Genomic DNA, 25,160 nt, shown 5'->3' with positions numbered 1-25,160 from the left:
GGAAGGTAGCAAGGAACAGAGGCAGGAAAATGGCATTCAAAGGACAAAAATGACGGGCTGGGAAAATGAGAGTTACCAGGAAGGGTTGGAAAGTGTCCATGTGCCCCTCTGTCTTCAGGATGGCTGTGGCTGAGTCAATCCCTTGCACACCTCCTGTTATTACAGAGATATAAGTGTTTTTCCCAGCTAGGTTAGGTGTGCTGTTAGCTGTTATTTCCATTGATGGGGATCTCCCAGCACCGGGGAGGACCTGCACTGCCCCGATTCAGCACTTGGAGCTGCAGCACATTGACCCCAGCAATGCCCCTCGCTGGGAAAGCAGACCTTGAACTGCCCACTTGGGAAGAGCTGCTGAAGAAAATCACTGCTGTGATTGATGCCAGTGCGCGGGTGCCACGTGCTGTATGCAGCAATGGACGGGAAGGGAAAAGCCCATCATTTTCCAGGTTATTGAATCTGTCTGTGCAGCCAACAGATAGGAGGCAGTTGACACCCTGTGTTTGCTTCAGAAATCAGAATAATCCCAGCCCATGGGCTTTCTCCCTTTCACAGGGATTGCACATCCTTTGTTGCTTTAAACAAACAAGAAACTGGACAACTAGACTGAAAAATGCCTTTTTATTCTCTATGCTTCCTAAGCATAGAGCTCCTTCTGTACTTGCACCACTCTAATTTAAAGCTGCTTCTTTAGATCTGTGATGTTAAGGAGCTGCACATCTTCCACCCATAGGTAGTGGCATCCATGCAGAGGCAAGGCTGTTAAGAACTGCCTGAGTGACTCCACTCCAGCCCTTGCTGAGTCTCATGCCTGTGTTTCACATGGTGGTGGACACCAGATGCAGTAAAAGCCCCAGCATAAGCAGATGTGAGATAATCTGCTTCTGCCTCTCACTATCTGATCCTAATCCCTCAGTGTTTCAGTCCCAGAAACTCCAAGGTTTGATATCCCTCACAATGTTACTGGTAAACCTCAGTCTATTTGTTAATGTCGTTAAATGTTTGCACCTCCAGTTACAATCCTTGGGGAAAAAAACCCTCTTACCGGCAATTTAAACTAGGACTATTATTGCCATTTCTCTGCCTTCTAAAATTAGACCCCCTATATATTATTTACCGTTGTTTACTGCCATCCTGGTGTGGTGAAGACTGCAGCCTCATGGCTTGTCAGCAAAGCTCTGTGTGTCAGCACATGGGTGGCTCTGTCACAGTGGGTTGAGAGCCAGATGCGATTTACATGTGTGGACTGCTGCACTGAGGTTACCTTTATGAGGATCAGTGCTTACAACAGCTCCTTCCCATGGGCTGTTTGTGCTTTGGGGTGGGTTTTTGCAGTATCGCATCCTCTTCTGTTCGTGTCTGCTGAGGGGAGGCTGAGCCTCATAGGAATGTGGGGTCGCACGGAGCTGCTCATCTCACCTAGAGCAAGGTGAGTCCCTGTGGTCAAAGCAAGTGGTGACAGGGGCAAAAGGCTGGCTGGCTATACCTCCCCTTTCACAGCCCCAGGGCACTGCATGCAGCACACCTCGCTGCTGTGCTAGGATGCGGAAGGGAGAACCTCAAAGCACCGAATGGGATCTTGCAGCGAGGAGCCTTGGGGCTCCATACACCTGGAGTCCTGAGTTACTGCAGAACTGCTCTTTCACAGGAGTGGAGCAAGTGAGAGAAGAAGGTGTTTGGCTTTGGTAAAGGAAATCAGGTGTGTGGGCAAGAACCGATGGCTCCTGTGGGACAGGACCAAGCCAAGCCTCTCTGTCTTCGGGCTCTCAGACTCAGATCTGTTCATCATTCACCTTGAGACATCTGTGACATTGAAACCTCACGGCTGCACATGTCTGAGGTGCTCGTGGTGACCCAGATGCACCCTGGCATGGCAGCAGGGCTGGTGGCTGGGGTTGGCTCCCCCTTTCCCTGCTGCAGATAACAGAGGGGCTCTTTAAGGGATGCTTCCATGCAGATTTGAGTCGCTAGGTACCATTTGTGTTACCTAAGATGCAGGGATGTGTATCTCACCTGACAAAGTGCTCTGCCTTTGCACCTCCATGGGTGAGAAAAGGGTAATTTATTTAAATTTATGATGGCTAACAGGCTTATCTAACCACAGTTAAAATAACTTGCTAAATTATTCGTGTGATATTTGGAATCATGATTGTGGGAACAAATTAGCCGCCTGAAAACAGGAGACTGATTTAGCTCATTAATAATGGATTAAGGGAGGCCGGGTGCTGGGCGAGCGGCCAGGCTGGCTCTGAGCATACAAATGGGGTGTTTTCATGTTAGAAATGCGCTTTCTGGGCAGTGGTTGTGTGGAAAAGCATCACCAGCTCTGCTGAAGAGGATGTGGCTGCAGAAGCAGGAGTCTGCATCATAGAATCCCAGCCTGGTTTGCAGCCTGGTAGCGATGCAAAAGCTTTGCGTTGGGTTGGAAGGGACCTTAAGGCTCCTCCAGCCTCAACCCCTGCCACGAGCAGGGACCCCTTCCACTGGAGCAGCTTGCTCCAAGCCCCTGTGTCCAACCTGGCCTTGAGCACTGCCAGGGATGTATTCTGTGCCTGGTGCTCAGGGTACTTCAGAGCTGAAGGACCATGTCCCATGCAAATGCATGGCCATCCGATGGAGGGTTTATACTTACTTTAAAATGTCTCCAACACCAGTCCAAATGTAGCCAGCTTCACTTGTGTAAGTGATCCCAGCAAAGACCTGAGTCTAGAGAGTTTTCTTTTAGAGGTGAAGTGGTACCCAAGGTCACCCGGTATTTAGCAGAGTGATGCTTTCCTTCTGTGTCTCGCTTCCAAAGTCAGATAATGTGGTGGACATGTAAAGAAAACCACCTCATCACCTGGAGATCACCTCATGGGCATTGCTCTGCATAGAAATCAGTTCTTGCAGTGCCAAAGGACTGGAAGACATTTAAGGAACTTTGAGGATTTGCCAGATGATTTGGTGCGCCATCAGATAAGGATGATATAATACAAACAGGGCACGACTTGGGTAATGAGGGACTATATGTGAAGTGACGCGATTGCTTGATTAAGATAATAGTTGAAGCATGTGGAGAAGGAAATTATAATTTATATATTGCTGATTGTGAGGTTTATTTTAAGGACATAATTTAAGGATTGTCAAAAGCAGAAAGAAACTGAGCAAAAGTCAGTTACCTCAGGAAAAAACAGAGAAATTGCTGCTGAACAATTAATGTCTGAGGCAAAGCAGGAGGCAGGCAGCAAAGGGTGGAGGTGCTGGAGAAGACAAAGGCAAGAGCTCGTGTTCCTAGCAAAGAACTGAACCAGGAGCCAAACACCCAGCAGGGTCAGGAAGGGCAATGGGTGTATCTATCTGTACCTTATCCTTCCAGGGATAGTGGTAGATGCTTGAGTTGAGCAGGATGCATGGAAGCTCCTCCCACCGACTTTTTGCATCCCTGCTGCTGGGGATGCTGGTGTGCGAGTTTGAGCTAACCAGTCCTGCTGCATGTCTTAAGCCACCTGCACCGTGCCACCCATCTTTAGCTGTTGACAGATACCTGGAAATATCAACTGCTGCATGATCTAGGGGAAATAATGGTGTTTTATACCAGGCAAGCATGTGGGAGGAACTGTGAGCAGCCTTTAGCAACGGAGTGCTGCTTTGGTGATGATGAGTTATTGGTGACGGTGGGTGTGAGACTGGGGGGTGGGCGAGGTGCTAGCATGGCCAGAGCCATCTGCAGCAGCAGATAGACAACTCTGCATCTCCAGTGTTAGAGCATGTGAGGACTTTCCCCAGGGCAGCCAGCTTTCTGCCTGCCTTGCTGATTTGTTCATCTGCAGTGTCTTTTATTTGATTAACGTGGAGGGTTTCGCAAACTGATCAAGACAGACCCGGCCTGCCTGTAATTTCAGCTAAATTACAGTGATGCTCGATTTCAAACATACCTTTGATATGGTAATAGAAAAAGCTAATTTAGCATATTGCACAGGCCCTGGGTAAAGTGGAGGCGATACTGAATATTGATGGAACACATACACAGGTACCAGCAGTGGGGGGTAGTGATAAATACTCCTGTAGAGACTGAGTAGATTTATGTTGTTATCCCTCTGCAAGCTTGTACCTTAACTCCTAACACCTTTAATTAGAGCTGTTCAGAGCAGGTTTTCAGCTTGCTTCCATTGTGTTCCTATTATGAATCAAAAGTTTATTTGCTTCTCTGATGGGTGGGAAATAATGACATGGCATAGAAGCTCCCAACTGGCACAGCCTCCATCGAGATGACACGGTGGATGAAGCTGCCCGTGTGTTATGACCTTGATGCACGATTTAAATGGGTGATTTTTCAAGGCAGATAAAATCTTTCACATTAGGCAGTGGATGAGCCACTGGTTTGTGCTACGGGTGCAGCTCCCCCCTTCTCCTAATTAATAATAAACAGCAGTGCTGGAATAGATTTATGGCTGTCAGCAGAGCAGTTAACTGTCATGCCACTGATGAGTCAATGGCTTGTTGTATCATAAGTGCTGATAATACCCGGCTCTGGGCTGGGCAGTAAGCTGTGAGATGGCAATTTAGTTTTCACACACCATTTAGTTGTGCTTTTATTTCAGATTAGTCTCTGGGCTTTTTTCCCCCTTTTTATTTCAGTTCTAATGCATGAGGCTCAACAGTGACCCAGGTCACAGTGGGAGAACTCATTGTCACAGCCTGAGCTCCAGCTGCGACTGGCACTGTGGGTTTTAGAGAGGAGGATGCCCGGCAGAGACAGGGGAGCAACCAGCTCATTGGCACACCAGTGCCTGGTGATAACTAAGGACCAAAGTCCATGCTCACAAGGATCCGACAAGCAATAGGGAACCACCACCACAGGTAACGGACTGCATGTGCCTTTCCATAGCAGAGTCAAATTCAAAGCTTCATGTGGATTGCAGAAAGAGATGTCCTGTTCCCAACAATGTATTTCTTAGAGGAAGGGTAATGCAAGGACTCTTAGACTGATACTGCATCACCATGATGTGATGTGATTCAAGGTGTGGTTTAAGATGAGTTTAGGTAGCACAGAAAAGGCATGGGTCAAAGCTTGGTGGAGATGATGCTGTATTTGATTGCAAAGGGCTGCAAGTCTCTTTGTTAACCCACAGACTGTCTCCAAAATGGACTTGGTGATCTGTCTCGTTTTGAGGCTCTTCAGCAGATGTTCTCCTTTAGCACAATATATGACTGTAAATGATTCGAGATCATCTTTGGGCACCCCCAGATGTAGTTGGGATTCCAGGTACTTGTTCTGGGCTTTGTAGCTCCTCTCTGGTACTTTGCCTTCCCTTGCGGGTTGGCACGCTGGGAATTCCCTTTTGGTTGATAACATCATCACCTCTGTATTTCTCAGCGAGGTTCACCTGGATTCCTGATGAACCCAGGTTGTTTTACAGGTGAGCACAGTGTTGGGGTTTAGGGAGCGTGATGGTTTAGGAGATGATGGGGTCTGCTTCTTCACAAAGCTCTTACCCCACCTTCCTGTGCCTGCAGGCACCCCTTGGTGAAATGGTCCTTGCAAAGGGAATTTCAAAGCCTTTTGTGGAGCAAAAGACTTTTCTCTGCAGGTATGGAGATGCTCAGTACTATGGAGACCGGGTCTGGACCTGTTTAGAGCAAAGCTGCATGGAACGAATTCATCTGGGGAAGGAAACCTTGTCACCCTACACGCATCCTCACATACGGGCTTCCCAGTATTAACAGGAAAATGTCATTTGGGTGTATGTAGATAAGAAAGTAAAACGTTATTTTATTCAGGAAGTGAAATGGCCAGCAGAAAAAAAAGGAAAATCAGCCTATAAATAATAATGCATCTCTTTATATTCAGCTTTTTCCCAGTGAAACGACATCTGTTATATTCAATTCCTGTGTATTTTCTCACATCAGCTAAACAGTTCTCTTGGTGCTAGCTTGAAGCTCAGTCACACTGACTCCAAAAGGTAGAGGAAGATCCCATGTGAGATGGAGATGCCTGCAGCAGAACAGCGGAGGGCTTTCTGTCCAACAGCTCTTCTCTGTGTTTTAGCACTCATGGTGATATTATACAGAATTCACAGGGAGGCTTTATTTCTGCAGCCTCAAATCTCAAAGCTATTTTCCATCTGGCTGTTCTTTGTGAACAAACTTCCCTATGGAAGGGTTTGAGTCCATCTGGAGCAGGGCCTGGAAGTTCATTAAAACATAAGACTTGGTAAAATTAAAATGCACAAGGATCATCACGCCAGCTTGGTGATGGGAAATCAAAGGTAGTGCCTGCTTTCTGAGAAGAGAAGGATGTATCTGACACCCAGTGTTTGATGGGGTTCCCACACTGTTCCTCTCATTTCCTACTTGGTCACTGTGATGCTCGCAGTGTCTTCAAAGCAGCATTTCCACACATTTTACTTTTAAATTGCAGTGGGATTATAGCAACAGCACATGGTTACACACTTCAATGTGTGAAATAAATTGTATTTGATATTCTTTAACCCAACAATAATGGGCTGTGGGTGAAAACTTCCATCAGCAATCACAGCTCCTGATTTTGCACTTGGATTTACACTGCTCATCCTTCCCACCCGCCTGCTGCCGGTGGCTTCAACATGACTTGATGTGGCTGTAGGGATGCATCACTGGCAGCAGAGCCTGTGTGTCCAGGGTTAGTGGCCTCTGTGGTCAGCTCAGTGAATATCTCCCCACAAACACTTGGTTTCTGTTAAACATCTCAATTCAGAGTCCCTGTGTTCAGTGCAGCGTGAATCAAGCTGCATGTTCCCCAGTGCTGCGAAGTCTGCACTTCTGAAAGCAGGCTTTAACATCGCCATGATTACAGCCTAATGCAGGTTTCTCTTAGGGCATGGCCTCAATATAAGGATTTAATTTTGAGGAGGAAAGTAAGTGGGTGGAACTGAAAGCAATCCAAGTGCTCAAATGTCGATGTGCTGCGGCGTTTAATCGCAAGTAGCCAGTCAGTGGCTTTAGAGCTGCGTTACTTGGGCAGAGGAAGTCAAAGGCTCCTCGGAGTTGTTTCAGTGCTTTGACATATTAGGAGTTTTGGGGATCTGTCTGCATGATTCTTGTTGAATTTCATGGGTTATGGTCCTGGTGAATTTGGGAGCATGCCACAAAATGGACAGACAGCCCCAAATGCAGATACACAGAATCACAGAATAGTTTGGGTTGGAAAGGACCTTAAGATCACCTAGTTCCAACCCCCTGCCATGGGCAGGGACACCTCACACTAAACCATGGCACCCAAGGCTTTGTCCAACCTGGCCTTGAGCACTGCCAGGGATGGAGCATTCACAACCTCCCTGGGCAACCCATTCCAGTGCCTCAGCACCCTCACAGGAAAGAATTTCCTCCTTATATCCAATCTAAACTTCCCCTGTTTCAGTTTTAACCCATTACCCCTTGTCCTGTCACTACAGTCCCTAATGAAGAGTCCCTCCCCAGCATCCCTATAGGCCCCCTTCAGATACTGGAAGCTGCTCTGAGGTCTCCACGCAGCCTTCTCTTCTCCAGGCTGAACAGTCCCAACTTTCTCAGCCTGTCTTCATATGGGAGGTGCTCCAGCCCCTGATCATCCTCGTGGCCTCCTCTGGACTTGTTCCAACAGTTCCATGCCCTTTCACTGGTTGTCCTGTTGAATTTGGAATATTTAAAGTTTCTGTTAATATGTCTAAAAGCAACAGAAATGACATATAAATTCGGAAATTGAAGGGGCAGCAAAACATCTAGAGCTAACCGCAGAGTGGATGGATGGAGGAGATGCAGGAAAAGCAAATACTGGAAGAGGGAATCTTGTGTATGGGCAGGTAACTGCACTGCGACACTTTGCTCCTCTGAAATAGCGATGATTTATTCTATGTACAGAGCTGGCAGGCATTACTGGTGATGGTTCTGACCATTTCTTTACCTCAGTGCTGCAGCAAGCAGCCTGTTCAGGGCAGACATCCTGCATCCTGCTATCTCCTCTGCTGTGCACAGCTCTCGGCAGAGGGCCCTGCAATCTCTGCAGCAATAAGGAGCTGGGTGCGTTTTCACCTCCCCCTCCAGCATCACCTCTGGAGTATGGAGCCCCAGGAAAGGGAGAGGTGCAGTGTCTGTGTTCAGGTGTGCTCCAGCATGCAAAACCACAGATGCTTTGCCTCAATGACAGCCACTGACATCAGTAATGTCCACTTGAGCAAAAAAGCAGCTCCCAGAAGCCCTGAGCTTGGTCTCAGCAGAACAGCACCAATATAGTCCTTGTTCCATGGCTGGAGAGCTGAGGTGCTGGAAACAGCATGTAGGTATCTGAAGGTGCCAGCAAAGAGGTCCTGCTTTGTTTTAAGCATCAGGTTGTCCTTCCCTTGGGCACTGCACTAGAACTGTGCCATATCCTCAATCCGCCTCATGCCGAGGCTGTTGCATTTGAGCTGAGCTTGGCTTGCCTGTGGCCAGTTAGGGCTGGTTTATATTTCCACTACCTGCCACCCTCATATTCTTTGTTCATATACAGAAGATAATAAGGCTGAAAGGCGAAAATGGGTATGGTGATAGAGAATATCTAAAGAGAGCACATGATGTTAAGTAATGACCGTTAAACTCCGTCATAAATCCTTGGTGATGGTACAAAACCTTTGCATCTGCTCGCAAGGTAGAATTATTTCATGGCTTCCAGGCCCCATACGTGGATATATGTCAGTGCATCAGCATCTTCAGGGACACATCCATAATAAAGATAATACTAATTTTCATAGCAATGTGTTTTCCTGTCAGCCAAAGGTAATCAAGTGGTTAAAGGAGAACTCCGTTTGCTACCTAATGTGAAAAATAACTCATGCATTTTATGTCTCTTAGTCTTCCAACTTCCACCAGTGTCAGGCCACATTGGTTTTGCATTTACTGTAACAACCTTCGCGTAGATATGAGGCAGAGCATGCTAAGTGTGGGGTTTCTAACCCCTTTCCTTGTGTGTCTGACGTCCCAGCTGTCCATGGACTTTGGGCAGGATCAAATCATGGCTCCCAGCTAAAGAGATTTAACATGGAAATAAAAGGATGGATCAAAAATGAGGTGGAACAAACAGATGAAAATAGTAAGGAGATTAAATGACAGTAATTGAAAGGGTTTCTAATGTCTTAGATGCAGTACAATAACACTCCTTTACTATTTATCCAGCCTTGAGACCAGTTATTTCCTTGAGGAAGGTATAGACATGATGTAAGTGCTGTATTTTCTGTATCTGTTCTACCCAGGCTAATTGTAAAGCTGTCATGGAGAGGAAATTGGGTTGGTGCTGGGGGTTTGTGCTTGCGCTCTCATATTCATGAAGGTATAGGGAATCTCCAGCAAATTGTTTGGCCTTGAAGATGCTCCATTAGCTGAGGCAATGGGTGAATCCGGCATTCCTCAACAACGATCCCGGGATCCAGATCTCACTACTCAATCTTTCTGCACCATTCAGTCCCTTATTTTCTAAGTTTGCACAAAATACGTTGGTGAATTACCACTGTAGTGCATGAGGCATCATGGCAGAGGCAAGCACACTCACAGCACCTGGTTTAAGAGAGAAGATCATCCCAGGGCAGCACAATTACCACTCCCAAGCACTAATAAGGTTGTTAAAAGTCCCCATAAGAACAAACACTCGTGTTGAACACACACACACATTGTCTATGTGTGTGTATAAAAGGGAAATTTAAACCCTGTTTTCTGGCCAGGTCCCCATCAAATCCATCGCTCTGAGGACCACAACCCTCCTGTGCTGCAGAGGCGGTCCCATTGCCACTAGGGACCCGCAGCTCCCCATCACTGGGGACATGTCTCATGGTTTCATATCCCTTCCAACCTGCAGTGCCTTCCGAGCACAGGAACTGCTTTATTTTCTTGTCTTTGTTTGCCTTTTATATTTCTCCTTTTAATGGTGTATTAGTGGCAACGAAACCCATAGAAATAAAAGCACTCTGCAAAAAGGCTACAACAAAATACTTGATACCAGGGAGGGATGAATGAGACCTTGAAATTACAGCCTGCGATATATGAGTCAGTGCTGCTCGCAGGTACTAAAGGCATTAATTCCTGAATACTGTCTGCTTTGGTAGGTAATTTCTGTGACATGCCTGGAGAGGCTGGTGCCTTTCCCCATCTACCGTAATGAAGTATGGCAGGTTTGAGAGAGATGAAGGACTTTGCAAAGGTGCAGCAGCCTGACACCGGGATTCATTTTGAGCATGAGCTGGTTCCGATTTTATCTAAGCCTGATTCCGTCATCCTTGGAAAGGAGGGTGCTTGCTTTTGATGGTGAATCTTGTTATAAGTACTTATTTGGCATGCCAGTGAAGAAGAAAAGCTATCACGATTTGACATGTGAAACGTGAAGTCTCAATTACTTTTATGTTGTTTTTCCTTCTGTGGATGGGGAGTGAAAAATACATTTTAATTAAAAAGAGAAATGTGATACCCAGATCTCGGCATGCCTCGTGGAGAACAGCCTGGATTTGGAGTGCTTCCCAAGTCTTGGAGCACAGCTTGTGCTGCGCCTCACAGGCATGGGCAGCAGCCGTGGTTGATAATGCCGACTGATTGATTTGGCCATTATCTGACACCTTTACTTAAGGGAAAAGGAGGCTGTGGATGATGTCCTGCACATTCAGATAGCTGTTACTGTGATGTTCTTGATGCATTTTATATTCCAATCCTTCTTTTTCTTTGCAGGCCTATTCTTTTTAAGGAAATGAGGGTTATGAGAGCGTGCTTTTGCCTTCCATCATCACCTCCTGCCCCAGCCACTTCTGAATCCCTTGACCAGCCTGAATTTGCTCATGAGAAGAAGGCTCAGAGATAATGAATCTCTGCAAACACTGCTCCAGTCAGTGGTGAAGCAAAGATACTGCTCAGGTAAGAATTGTAAGTAAAAATACATACAAAATATGCTCTCAAGTGAAAACCAGGGAGATTGTTATGCCCTTTTGTTGATAACACATGGGTTATTAGCTGCCATCTAAGATGGACTGGCTGCAGCACGTGCTCTTGACCATGCAGCAAGCCAGAACAAAGCCAAAAGCCACTGCAAATGCAAGGGCATTTCTGAACATGCTGTGGTGCTGATGTGTTGGGAGAATGGTGGCCTCTGTGTTAAGGAGGTGAGCTTCTGATCCCCATGTTACTACAACCTCGCACTGCATTTTCCATTGACCGGAAAAAAGATCAAATTTAGCTCTTTTGTTCAAATTAATGCCTCCTTTGAGATAAAAAAGGGTAATTGTTGGTGTGTTGGGCCAAATTGTCTCCTAATGCATTTTGAAGAGCCATGTCTGAAAATTGAGAGGGTGGTTTCCTTGCCTGTGTTTCCTGATGGTCCTTAAAGGCATCTCACTAGTAATAAATAACAACACATGCCTTCAATCAGTCTATTTAACATAAAGGCCTTGGCTCTTCCTCCATTACAGTAAGTGGACTAAAAGTAAAGCTTTTTATGGAGCTCCCTCTAATTCCCAGCTGCACTGCACCACTTCACTAATAAAACAGTGTTTTTTTCATCACACAAAATGCTATTTACCCATCACTGTGCTTAGCAAAGTGGGTTGAAAGCCAACCAACTTCAATATCTAGCCCATAATGATGCTCCAGCTGCTGGGAGCTGAGATCGCTGGATCCAATGATACTTCAGCTGGTGTTTCCTCAAGGCAGCCTCACTAAACAAGCTTAAATTTAGTCCATGCCTTACTGAATAACACTAGAATCATAAAGTCCCGTGCTATGAGACTGGCAATCGCTCTGCTTGGTGGTGCGTGGCTGCAGCCGTGCTCTGTGTATCTGAGATCGTCAACAACTTAGAAGGGATCAAACACAGTCATGACAAGCATGTAGCTGGGTAATTATGCAGTACTTGAATAGAATCATAAAAAATTCATTACATTGTCTGCACGTCTTGTGCTCATAAAGAAAAAAAGGCAGAAAATGGAAGAAATTTGAAATCCTACTTTTGTTAAATGAGGAAGCCCTGCAGGATTGGTCATGCTTTGCTCCAGAAGGAAGTACATGGCATAATGACCTCAAATCCCAGTGGCTTTAGGACTGTGGTAGGTGGGAAGCTCAGGAGAGGGCAATGGGATCCCCTTACAGCCCCTCTGGTATGCCCCAGCAGAAGCTCACACTGGGATATCAGCACCCTTCCCATGGAGATGGATGGGTTTGTCCCATCCCTGCCAATGCTGGAACTGGTGGAAGATGTGGTGGAAGACTCGTGCTCCCATCCCATGTCCCACTGTGGTAGGTATGGCCACCCCATCCTCTTCTCCAGGCACATGGGAATGGGCAGGGCTCACAGAGATCAGGGACTGCTGCTTGCAAGCTCTCTGCTGAGTGTATTTACAGGGATTTGGTGCATGTAGCACATGCCTTTAATTGGGTTAAAGGGTCCATGAATAAACAGGGTCTTTCTACGTGAGCCCTTTTGGCAACCTAAGTCAGGCTAGAGCTCATAATAACTGTTTATTTAATACTTAGGATATGTCACTAATCATCTTTACTTGAAAGGAACTGATTACATTTAAACCCCAGGAAGTCAATGAGTATTTTATTACCAATTTCATTAAGGCCAGCATTTTAATCCTTGCCATCTAAATCTCTGTGTTTGAGTAGAAATTTCTCTACGGCTTGTTACTTTAAATATGAAAGCAATGGGTGAACCTTACCAATCACATCATCTGTTATTATATTTACTACCGGGGTAGCTACAACGCTAGAAGGACTCTTCAAATAAACAGTCATTAAGGATGACAGTGATAATGGAATGTGTGCTATGAAATTATCTAATTACTGACACTTCGAGTCTGGATCAACAGTTTGTTTGGAAATAGAATACAATTAAATCCTTTTGCTCCGAGTACAACCCAAAGAGCAATAAACTCTCTGAATTAATACAGTAAAACGTGAATAAAAGGTGCCTTGTAAAGAAGATTTGGGACATTTGAAGGATAATGTTCTTGTAGAAAACATAACTCATGACTACCATTCTTGGACCTGTTTGCTGGGGTCTATTAAAACTTGTTATGGAAGCGAAAAGGATGTTCCCAAAGGAAAGCGAGAAGGTAAGAATAGTAACAGATGCTACAGCACCCCAGAATGCTTTCCTGTTGGCTGTAGAGGATATCTAGAACCTGATAGGAACAGTAATTGCTTTAGTGGGTCATGGCTTTGAAAAGGAATGTAGCAAAATCAACAGATGCATCTAATCTGTTATTCAGAATTAGAATGATCAGAGATGCTTCTGAGTGCGGAAGGTCACCATCGCAGTTTGTTGATGCAGGCTGTGAAACAGAAATGCGAGTCAGTGTGCTAGGTAGTTATATCAGAGTTAACTGGACACTTGGAAAGGTGTCTGCAAACATGTTTGATCCAAACACATTCGTTTTCCATAAGTCAGAGTGTGTGAGGATTGCAGGGAGCAGCTTGTCTTTCGCAGCTGTGGAAGTGTGGTAGGAGCGTGCCTGAGCTGCTGGCAATGAATAGCAATGCAGGGACAGAAAATCTGTCCTATAAGAAACCTGGAGAGGGGCCTGGGACAAGGGCCTGTAGGGACAGGCCAAGGGGAATGGCTTGAACCTGCCCGAGGGGAGACTGAGCTGAGCTCTTAGGCAGAAGCTCTTCCCTGTGAGGGTGCTGAGGCGCTGGCACAGGGTGCCCAGAGAAGCTGTGGCTGCCCCATCCCTGGCAGTGCTCAAGGCCAGGTTGGACACAGGGGCTTGGAGCAAGCTGCTCCAGTGGAAGGGGTCCCTGCCCGTGGCAGGGGTTGGAGCTGGAGGAGCTTTGAGGTCCCTTCCAGCACAGACCACTCTGTGATTCCATGATATGACAGAAGGGGACCCAAGAGGAGCTCTAGAGCTGTGAATCCATCCCTTGCTTGGTGTCACTCATGGATGCTGCACTTACTGGGACACTGTGCCAGGCAAGAGGCATCTCGCTGTCTGCACAGACTGTGGCAAATACAAGGTGCTGTGACCTCTTCTATCTCTTGATGCATGGGAAAGCACTACAGCACCTTTGCCAGGCATCTCCAGTGGGATAGTAGACTCCAGAAACATTTTGAGTGGCCCTTTCTAGTCACTAACCCATGTACCCCTTGTTAAGAGAAAGAGCAAACTTCAGGCATGAAAAGATGGCAAAGGAAAGAAAGAATGTTTTCCAGGTTATGTTGCTCATAACTGGCCAGAGCTCCTCCCTCTTTGTGTCTCTAACAAGAAATCTGGGTTGCATGTATTTAAAATGAAATGTTTTTCATCTATTAGTGAGAAAACTCAGGAGCAGCTTTCTCTTCTCATCAGTTTTTGCTATTAATTAAAACCTGTATAACCCAGCAGCATGAAAGAGCCAAGAATGTCATTGCTCAAGTATCACAGCCTTTAATAGAAGTCAGAGCAGCACCATTTGTGACCATCTGATGTTTACAGCTGCCGCCTTTAAAGCGCATCCACCTTGGCTCGTCTCCATTCTTGCTTTAACCTCAATGACTTTGGCATAAGTGATTTCAGTGCTCAACTTCGCCCGTTTTGTCTTCCATGGAATATGAAATCTGCTGCTTGCTTATCAAATATGAAACTGTGTACAAGTGGGCAGCCTCGTGCTAATGGAATCGATACAGCAAAAGAGATCTCACAACCTCCCTGTACTTTTTACCATTTACTTTCTTCGTCACCCATTAATTCTTATATTGATTTAGCTATAAAACACAAACTGCATTCCTATCACAGCCCGAGGCAAAAAAGCACATTGATTATATTGGAACCAGGTATGTTGTAAAAATGAAATGCCTGAAACATTTAAATGTAGTAAGCTCTGCTAAAGTACATAAATCACATTGTTTAATGTTGTAAATGAATGGTGCTACCTTAAACAAGGGAAAAATATGGTGCCATAAACCAGCTTTGACACAACAGAACGGTCTCTGTTTCTCTGTACCTGCCATTTCAGAAATGCTATCAATAATGGTTACGGGTTTGCAAGAGGGAGGGGGGAAACGTTCTCAGTATCCCCTTTAAAAAGTTCCTTCAAAGTCACATTGCAAAATTGACACCAGTGCTGGTTTACCTGGCTATAAATAAAGCCTGATTATTACTCTGTCCTGTTTACTTATATCACCCACTCATCAAAAGCTTTTTGATGCATCATTACTAATGATAGGTTCAGGAGCCAAAGTTGAGCCTTGCTCTTTGACTGTTATCAATGGGGAGGGAGCTGCAGTTGCTTCCTACCACCTCGGTGACCATATTATCTGCTGGACACTATTCCACCAGCTGAAAGGGAAGGGAATTCATCTTTCTGCACCACGTCAGAGTTTAACCCTGAGTAGAGAGGACAATTGATGGGGTATGGTTCTGCACTGGGAGAGTGCCATGGCAGGGAAAAAGAGTGAAAAAGAAGAATTCCATCATAAGTATAAAATAGTTGATTTTGTCAGCAAAGTTATGACTGAAGAAATCAGTTCATTTTGGAGAGCCCGCAGTGAACAAGACGACAAGTGGCAACAGCCAGGCAGGGGTGGACTTTGGTCCAGCAGGAAAGAAAGGGAGGATGGGGGTAAGAAGGATTGGGAGTGGGCTCAAGAGCTTAAAACCCTAAGCTGTTTGCAAGGCTTTCAGGGTCCAGGGAAAGAGATTTGATGGGGAGTTAAGAAACGAGGATGGCAGGAAGAAAGGAAAAATGAGGGTGATTAGGTGGGTATTGTGCATTTACCTAACATTTAAGCCGGTCAGAATGGGGTCTGGGCTTCCTGCTCAGCGCTGTGTCTGTGCATGATGCTACCAAATCATCCCTTGTGCCAGATTTTCTTGAACAAGCCTGGGAAGAGGAATTAACTCATCTTGGATTAGAGATCAAAAAGCAGGATGGGGGAGTTGTCTGCAGCCTAAGCCTTGGGTGGTGTTTCTGTTGTTTTAGTTCTTGCTCCATCTTGTCTGATGCTTTTCAGAGTCAAGGTTTCTTTGTGTGTTTTTCTCACCCATGAGTCAGAGCAGATGCTGCAGAATCTGGGGTGGCTCTGCCAAATTTTGCTTATCTGACAGCTAAAGCCTCCCTGCTTCAATCTAAACCCTAGCAAAACTCAAGTGACTGTAAAGAGGTTGCTATAGACCTTACCTACTGAAAGCAGAATTTGGCCTGTTTCTCTGTAAAGGAGAGAAGCAGAGGATTTACTACAGAGGATGTGAAAATACACTAATGCTGCTGAGGCTCTTTCCACGTGTGGTATCCCATAGGATAAGGCTGGTGGAAATGAAGCTGCATGCAGTCTGTAGCACAAAACAACAAGCATTGCACCTAGAAGATGTGCTGTATATAGGTCCTTTTACTGGGGAAGGGTATATTATCCACAGGGAGGTGGCAGATGTGAGACTGACTTTTCCCAGCAGGAAATCTGCAGCTGCAATATTCCGGTTGATTCCTGGGTGCTTTGTTGTTGGAGTTCATTAACACCAGTTTCCCCTATGGGGCTGGAAATCGTTCCCACTTTAAAGTTACACCGGTAGGTTGCTCTTATCCCGGTTGGGTCAGCACTGTTGCAGGTCTGTTGTTCTCCATGGGTTTGCATGGCAGCAGCACTTCCTCCTTGCCTATCTCCACCTTCTTCCTCCCAGACATGGGGGGAAAAACCTCATGGAATGACTTTAATATTGAAAACCCTGTGAAATGATTCCTGTTCCTGCAAGAGTGAGGACTGCGCTGATGTAAAGGTCAGCTCCAAGGCTTTTCCAAGTTGATGGTTCAAGTAAATCATTTCAAATAAAGACTGTTTTCCCAGCTCTCAATTTTTGATAGCAAGGATCAATCCTGCACGATCCTCACACGTTTACTCAGGGTATTTTTGTCTTAAAGCCAGCTCCTTTGGTCACCTGTGGCAAATGAAAGCATCTGCAGAGAGTGCCCCCAGGCCTGGGTGGGTGATGGAGGGCTGCCTCCTATCAGATCCGTTGTGAAAACATGGGAAAGCTGAGGAACTGGAGAAGAGAACAATAAAGCAAAGAACCTGATTTATTTTTATGGGTGTTAAGCCCATCGAGCTGTCATGCAGCACATCTTGGAAGGACAGGTTGCTGCGATAGATGGACAGGAGCTGTGGCTGCTCCGAGAAGCAGCTTTGGATGGGCGATTTGGTCCAAGTTGTTGGAGCTTTCACAAACGCACAAGAGTGAGGAATTAGAGGCAATCCTCCTGCAAACTCTGTGAAGCTGAATGGCTGCTCTTACAGGCTCTGCTCGAAACCCAGCTATCACCACTCTATGCAACTCTTTCTCATACCATAGCCATGTGCTGGGGACATGTAATAACAACCAAACCAGGAAGCATGGTTTATGGAGTTAAAGTGGGATAAAACAGGGACTTTTCCTGGGGCCAACGAGTTGCAAAGGGGCCAGTTCAAACGGCGGTCACTAAGGTTCCCTTCTGTCTTTCGTGGAGGCTTTCTAAAGAGCAGCTCCTGCAGCCCCTTCTCTTACAGCTCCCCCCAGCACATCGTGCTCTGCAGGAGGTTAATGAGGGAGCCAGCAAAGCTGGGGCTCTTACCCACGTGTTTTAAGTTGCTAAGTGCTCTCTTCTATTAAAACTAAGGTGCATCTGCAAACCTGCCTTAACGAGGGTCATTATCCATCTCCAAACAACGGGATCCGGTTAAACTAAGGCGGCTGGGGAAGGTGCTTTACTGCTGGCGCCATCTGACCTGCCCCTGCAGAGCAGCTTGGGGGTGAACTGTTCTGGTCAGCACAGGAGAAGCTCTCGATCTGCAGAGTCATGGTTCAGCTCTGGGTAAGGTGGAAGGTTGTTCTTTGTTTAAACGGGGTTCGCTATGTCTTTTCCAAGCGCTGACCTTGCTGTGGTGCAGTGCTAGGAGCCAGAGAGCTGATGGTAACGGCGGTGTGTGTGGAGGGGAAAACCTGATGTATTGGGTTTTGTGGTGCAGGATGTTGGGTTTAGTTTGGTTTATTGTTTTCCAGTTGCGGTCATGGGATTATTTAAGCATTTGCTTGCGCTTAAAAGATGTTGTGGTGAGGATAAAGTAACCAAACTTCTGATGGGCTTTAGGCGTTTGGTCACCAAACAGGTCTTGTTCTTTCTCCAGGCAGTTTCTCTTTAAAGCGAGTTGTTAATGATAAGTGCTGTTTGCGATGTCCCACTCTGAGCTTCTAAGAACGTTCTGTGTCCTCAGCTTGAGGTGTTTTGTCTCTAACTACTTGAATTGCTCTTTTCTGGTTTAGACATAGGTAATTGTTATTGCTGCAAACCGCTTTCTTGGATGATTATCGGTTGACTTGCATTAATATTTACAATAACTTTTTTTTGCTAGCAAATTTTGCTGCAACAGGAAATGAAATGCAAATTAACAACTGTAAAGATTAAAACATAATGAAATAGGACACGAACTCCGGAGAACTAATGAATAAAGTGGCTCGAAGGCACAAAAAGATGTCCTTCAAAAAACAAACAGAGAGATAAATAATAAGATAAATAATTTGGGGGCATTAAACTGTCAAAGAGAAAGAAATCCCGAGTATGGGAGAAATTGTTTCATGGCCAAGTTATAATTGCATTCCTTTTTCTTAATGGAAAGCTGAAGGTTCTGTGAATTTAACCAAGTGTGTAATTGCTGCATGGTGGGTTCTTTCCTAACTTACAAATCAGCGCATCCAAATGCTTCTCTGTTTAGCTTTACTCTCCTTATCCGGCTGTTCAACAAATACATTGGTCTAATGGACACATACATTAGTTTTTAAGGAGTATTTGTCTCTGCTTTCTGTTCCCTAAAGAAGAGATACTGCGTTGCTTTTATACGGGGTTTGGAGTTTGTTTCCCAAGCCCTGATGACTCTTACCGTCCATGAGGCTCTCTTTTGTCTCCAAGATAGCCCATTGCTTCTTTGTTTAATGAATGGCTGCGGACAAAACCTGTGCTTAGGCGCTGCTGGCTGCTTTCTGGGGCAGACCTCTCCCTGACTACATAGCCACGTTGGTGTATCTGAACCTGCAGTCGAGCCCGAGCTCATTTGTATTGTTGTTTAGGCTTTGTTGTTTTAAGTCGCTTGGATCCCGTGAAATCACGAGGGGTTTCTGATTCAGTTTATCTTTAATACTCTCTCATATTCTATTTAGTATTTTATAGCTGTAGCAAGGTGCAAACATCTTTTTGCAGGGATGAATCTAAAACATCTCCCCTTAAAATCAAGGGAGAGGTTCCCAAGGCATTGCTCACAGTGGGATTAATCCCTTATTCCATAAATGTTAGGGTGAATCCATGTACAGCTCTGGCATTGCAGAGGAGATGGAAAGGAGCCTTCAGGGAGTTGCTGCTCCCTGGCTTGCTAAGAGACAGCACTAGCTGCCCAGGAGGATACAAACCTCTGTAAACCCAGGCCATTTGGATTACCCAGTTGTAGCCTGAAATGCTTCTCCTCTTGGCCTGCCTTCCATCACCACTGGTTTAATTAAGGAGGAAGGCTTGAACTTCTGAAGTATTGGTATACTCCTGGGTGATGAGATTCACCTGGCTGGATTTTCAGGTGGAAACAAATTGAAATGAATATTGAAGCTGCTGAAGTTCCAGGTGTGTTTGTTAAGTAAAACCCAACCTTCTCTAATTTCACCTATCTCTGGTGAGTTTTCATGGCACGCTTTGAAGACCCAGGTGGGACCTCGCAGTAGTTACTTGCCTTGGTGAAGCTTGTTTGTGTATGTGAGTTGATGCAGTCAGGCTCTCCAGTGGGTCACTGATCATAAAACAGGCTCACATAGAAAACCAAAGTCATCATAGACTGGCCAGAAGGAAAAGACTTTGAGTATCAGAGGAGGAGGTGATGTATGCTGGAAACAGGAATGGTGGCGGTCATCAGGATGTGTGGGACCTGGGAATTATGTCAATGGTATAGAATTAAGGGGTGGATTGTCCTTATTTTGGCTGGCATAGTGTTAATCTTCTTCCTGGCAGCTGCTGTAGGTCTGTGTTGTGGTTTTAGGATGAGAAGAATGTTGAAAATGCATTGATGTTTTACTTGTTGCTAGGTCAAGGCCTTTCCAGCTTCTCAGCCCACCCCATCAGTAAGGAGGCCATGGTGGGGGACAAGAGGCTGGGATGAGGCACAGCCAGGACAGCTGGCTCCAACTGGCTAAAGGGGTATTCCATACCATAGGATGTCATGATCAGTATATAAGCTAGGGGGAAACTTGGATTGGTGCTGCTGCTCAGGGCCTGGCTGGGTATCGGTGGGTGGTAAGCAATTGCGTTGTACATCACTTGTATATTATAATTCTATTATTATTATTTCTGTTTCTATTTCTTAGTAAATGTTTTTTATCTCAATCCACAAATTCTGCTTTTGTTTCCAGTGCCACTGGGGAGGAAGGGGGGAGTGAGGGTCTGTGTGGTGTTTGAATGCCTGTTGGGTTAAACCGTAACAGACTGATATATTTTATAAGAGAATTCATGCAAACATCACTTCTCTTTATTCTCAGCCTGATGTCAGAATAATTCTGTGTATGATATCGCATTCATTATCATACATCAAGCTGTGATGGCAAACAGAGGGCTTCACCCAAAGAGCAAAGAGGAGGAATGAACTTTCAGAAACACATCAAACCTCACAAGTTAATTTTAAACTAGAGCTACCTGTACAAACCAATGTCTTTCCTCTTTGTCATTTGCACTTCACATTCACAAGGATGGCCAAGGCCTGGCACAGTTGTAGTAAAAAATCCCCTCTCCTGATGGAAATGCTTCCAGCTTTTCATCATGGAGTCTTCTTGCCTCTTAAACCTCATCTTTAATCTTTAGTTCCAGCTCTGTATTGTCTCTTGGTGGCCTTAAGGTTGCAGCTTGATTGGTCAGAGTTAGTGCTTTCCAACTTGGTAGCACCTCATGATGCCTGGGCAGTTAGACCAAGCATAAAAATAATCTCTTCTACTCTGTTACCTGTAGATGAGGATCTGTCCTAGTAAATACATAAGGGGAAAGAAATTCTGTCACTACTGATGTACATTCTCCTCCACCTTCCCATAACCTTGGTGGCAAGTTACACAAATATTTCACTGGCTGCATGCAGACTTGGCTCTAACAAGTGTGTATTTCATCTCTCCATAAATAAAAATAATGGGCCTAATTTTCATCTTTGCTAAGGACCACTTGTATCTGTTCAGGGATAGATCCTCAGCCACTGTGAGCTGCCTCAGCATCACTGCAGCTGGTGGAGTCTGGATGCTTTGTGCCTACCAATGGTTTGTTCCTGGGTGTTTCATGGCCCCATGGAGTAAGTGCAGATTTACACCAGAGCCTTGCACAGGGCCTGAGCTGGAATGAGAAACAGGTCTAATTAAATGTTGTAACTGAAATCATTATCAAGGCCTCGCTCATTTTCACTGTACAAATATTCCAGCTGAAAGGATTGTATTTACAAGTGCTATTTATAATTAAGCATTTCACTTGATTTGCCTGCAAACGGAATGTAAATCGTGTTTTGCTCCGCTAAAAGGCAAGGAAAAGGGGAAAGTGTCTCAGAGTAATTTATATTGCATTTTGTAGTTAGCAGAACCACAGGTTTATGCAAATAGGGGTTGGTTGAAGTCTGTGTATTTTACTTGTAGAGACACTTTATTTCAGTCAGGCTCTGCTGGGCAAAGGAGAAGGGAAACAAGATTGTCCTGCTCCCCTCTGCACTGGGGCTGATCAACCCCTGTGGATGCCTGGGCTCTGCACACCAGGATGGAGGGGGAATGTGCCCCCCCATCAGTGGCTGTTACATCCAGGCTGTGCTCACTATTGTTTGTGATGGTCCTGGGAGTTTAATGGGTACCTGAAGCTCTCATGGGATGGGAAAGGTGTCGGTGCATCAGTAAGGAGGCTTCCTGGGACCCAGGGGATTACCTGTTCCAATGCAGCCTGAGATGTAAGGGAAGATTAAACCCCTGCTTTGGGTTGCTCAGGTAGAGGAAAGCTGTCTGGAGCAGGACGCCTGGATACACAGGGAACCCTTTTATGCAAGGGTGAGATGAAGCTTGTCAGAGCACTGAAACATGAGGGTAACTAACTCCTTTGGTGCCTCGTGGCTCAGATATGGATCAGATTTTCTTGCAGCAAATGAGCTCCTAATGTTGCTTGAAGGCTTCTGGGGTTTAAACCTGAAGATGGAAGGAGACTTAAAACCTTAATGCATAGAGGGCACTTCTTTACCCTACCACCTTGGGAAGCCCTCTGGCCCCTTGCTGTGCAGGAGTCACTGGATGATTTCATATTGTTAATGGTGCAGCCTATTTCCCTGCTGTAGTGCAGCTGCAGCTCCTCGGTCATGTCGGGGTGGATCTTACATTCCTATAGACACCAACTCATTTGCTTTGTGAAAGTGTGGCTTTGTTCAGTGCTTTAGTTTTACACATAAGCTCTACAAGCATATTGTGTTGAGTTTAAGTTACAGGCCTTTTTAACCCTGTTTTTGCCATACTTTAGGTGTTTATCCTTTGGCTATCCCCTTTAATTGAGAAGTGACTCTTCAATTCACAACTGAAAATGAAGCATTTTCATTACCAGGATCAGGCGCTCCAGCCAAGGGTTAGACTCTGCTTGGGTAGACACTGTGCATCGTAGCTCAAAAAGGTGATACCTGCCTTAAACACCTCCTAATCCAATAGGAAGGCAAAGAAAATCTATGTATCTAATAACAAGGGAAGGGGCTGATGAGTGGGGGCCGGGGAAGGCAATAGCCGGTGATGGCTCACAGGGCTCTCATCAAACCTTTCCCTATAGGGGGATACGAGTTGTGCTGCCAGTTCTGCCTGAGCAGACCTCCAAACTCAGGCAAATTTAAAGGCCATCTGCTGGTAGATTAGCTAAATAAAAATATAATGTAATTGGATTGGGTGCTCATTGCAGCCTCCTGGGTTATAAATGAGAGGGAAAGGTCCCGTTTCTTCAGGCTATCTGAAGCCGAGTGGATTCGTTGCCTCGGCTTTTCATAACCTGTGCTTTAAGATGTAATATCAATTTCTCTGATGTCTTTTTAGCTGTGGAGAATCTCTTGCGATGCTCTGTGTGTGACACAGCATCACCGATGCTTGGCTGGATCTGTGCCAAAGGCTTCCGTGTTTATATCGCTCCTGAGTGTGTTGGGAAACAACTAGATTGTGGAATGACAGGACAAATCAGCTGGGTTGGAAGCTTCCAGCTCCAGTAATTACAGCTCAGTAATCTCCTGCTTCACAATTCAGTGCTGCAGATACCAGGCTCCAGGTGTTATGGGAACAGCAAGAGCTAAGTTAGCATAGTTGGATCGTGACTGATATGATCCTATGGTAGCTCTGCAGTGCGGTGAGCAGGACAGGGGGGAAACATGGGGAGAATATCCCAGGCAGGAGGTGCATGAGGATGAGATGCAAGCATAACACCATGGCGATTAGAGGGGTTTATGGCTTCAGTGAAGCCAGGAGTCCCTGGAGATGTATGATGTGACTGGTGCGTAGATGAGGGATGCTGTAAGTTATTGTCCCATATAAGACCTCCAACCTGGAATATTTATTAGTACTTATCAGTGACACCAGCAGGATATCTGGATGAAGAAAACACAAGTCAAGGGAACACAACTGATGTTTAAATCAGGCACATTCAGTTTAAAGAAAGCATCAGGTTTGGCAAATGAAAGAACTGCTCGTGAGCTGGTGTCTGTAGTTTAAGACAGAGTGTTCAGCAGCCAAGAGAGCATTCCAAGCAGGAGAGGGAGGTTGCATTATCCTATCAACAGATGTTCAGTCAAATGAGAAGATGTCTGTGTGGAAAACAAAGGACACTGAGGATGTACTTTTAGTTCTTCAAGTAATTTCTTTGGAGCTTTTCCTCTAGAAGCACTTTTCTATTTGTTTGAAATAGCACTTAGAAAATACATGTGATTGAGATTACAGGAACCAATATCATATTTCAGTATGAAAAAACCTTGCTTTTAAAACTTTCACGTTGATTTCTCATGGGTAGATGTTTCCTCAGCACTGGCTTCCTTCCCTCTAAACAGATCTCTTTCATATACACACTAGCACTTCTTCTCCATCCCACTTCCTGCTCACTACATGGGTTCCCACAGGCTAGAAGTGAACTGTTTGCACTCAGGCAGGGCTGGTTTCATTCCAGCACTGTTAAACAGTGGCACTCACTGTTCCATATCAATTCCTGGTGCTTTAAAAGGTGTCCAAATGTTAATTTTAGGCCAGCTTTCTTTAGATGTAGCCTCCACAATACGCGCTCAAGTTACCCTGCTTGGACCAGCACAAACACGCTTAAAGGTGAAGCAAAGCTGAGGCTCTTCCTCATGCTCTGAAACAAATCCATGTGAATTGAGTCTGTGTGCAAGGAAACAAAGCCCATGAAGATGAATAGGGCTAATCCCCCTGCAGCCTGCAAACACACGCCGCTGTTCAAACCTGAGCCAGAGAACACAAACCACCCTGGGAAAAGCAGTTCGGAGAGTGTCAAATCCCATGGCAAAGCCAATCCATTGCTCTGCGACTTCCAATTAGGGACTTGCTGTTGTATAATTAAGTTTCTGACGACACTGCGTTTAAAGTCATGTCAAGTGCTTTCATTTATAAATAGAGCTCTGCAGGTGCCTCAGCTCCCAGCTGCAATCTGGTTTTCAGCATCTAATCCTAGGAGTGATTTTTATTGTATTTTAATTCCAGTTTTGAGTAGGGGAAAAAGCATCCCTCTGAGCAGTTGAGGTGAACAGGAGGGAGAAGAATTAAGTCTCTTCAGTATGGTTTAGTCCTGCTGTAGGGCCCAGCTGTGGTATATGTGTGTTCTTATTGGCACTGGTGCATACATACCCATATTTGCACATTGCTGCGAATTAGCAGTAATCAGACCTGGAACCTGTGCTTTTTGAGTATTTTATACTTTACATAAGCTGCAAATGACATCAGTTCAAGCAGGTTTTTTCCTTCTTTATTTATACTTCTTCCTTACAAAATGTCCTTGCTTTTCCTCCATTGTTTGTAGCATCCCAACGTCCTGTAAGAGAGTGCTCGGGTAGTGTTTGGTGTGGAGACGGCCCCTTTCTGCTGTGTGCCTCTTGCATGTATTTAAGCAGGATCACAGGATCCGATGGGCTGAGAGTCAGGGCTGGTGTGTGCCTGGTTGCCTCATGGGAGACAGAGGTAGTTTGTGCATCGCAGCCTGTGATG

The 25,160-nt window shown here is 45.4% G+C and overlaps 1 protein-coding gene and 1 long non-coding RNA gene across 2 annotated transcripts in view; one reads left to right on the top strand and one right to left on the bottom strand.

Moving 5' to 3' along the window:
• JADE2 (jade family PHD finger 2) overlaps window positions 1-25,160 on the bottom strand; it is a 444,935-nt gene that overhangs the window by 361,028 nt on the left and 58,747 nt on the right. The window lies entirely within an intron of this gene.
• LOC133211543 (uncharacterized) lies at window positions 5,131-5,783 on the top strand. Its single transcript, XR_009725222.1, has 3 exons — window positions 5,131-5,242; window positions 5,354-5,396; window positions 5,494-5,783. It is a non-coding gene; the product is annotated as an uncharacterized LOC133211543 (long non-coding RNA).

Source organism: Neopsephotus bourkii, unplaced genomic scaffold (assembly GCF_033783945.1).
Source record: "Neopsephotus bourkii isolate Nb327-2 ecotype Australia unplaced genomic scaffold, CSIRO-AGI_Nbou_v1 NB_620, whole genome shotgun sequence".
Classification (NCBI taxonomy): Eukaryota; Metazoa; Chordata; class Aves; order Psittaciformes; family Psittacidae; genus Neopsephotus; species Neopsephotus bourkii.
The sequence above is the reverse complement of the archived record's forward strand: the minus strand, read 5'-3'. Positions and strand labels throughout refer to the sequence as shown.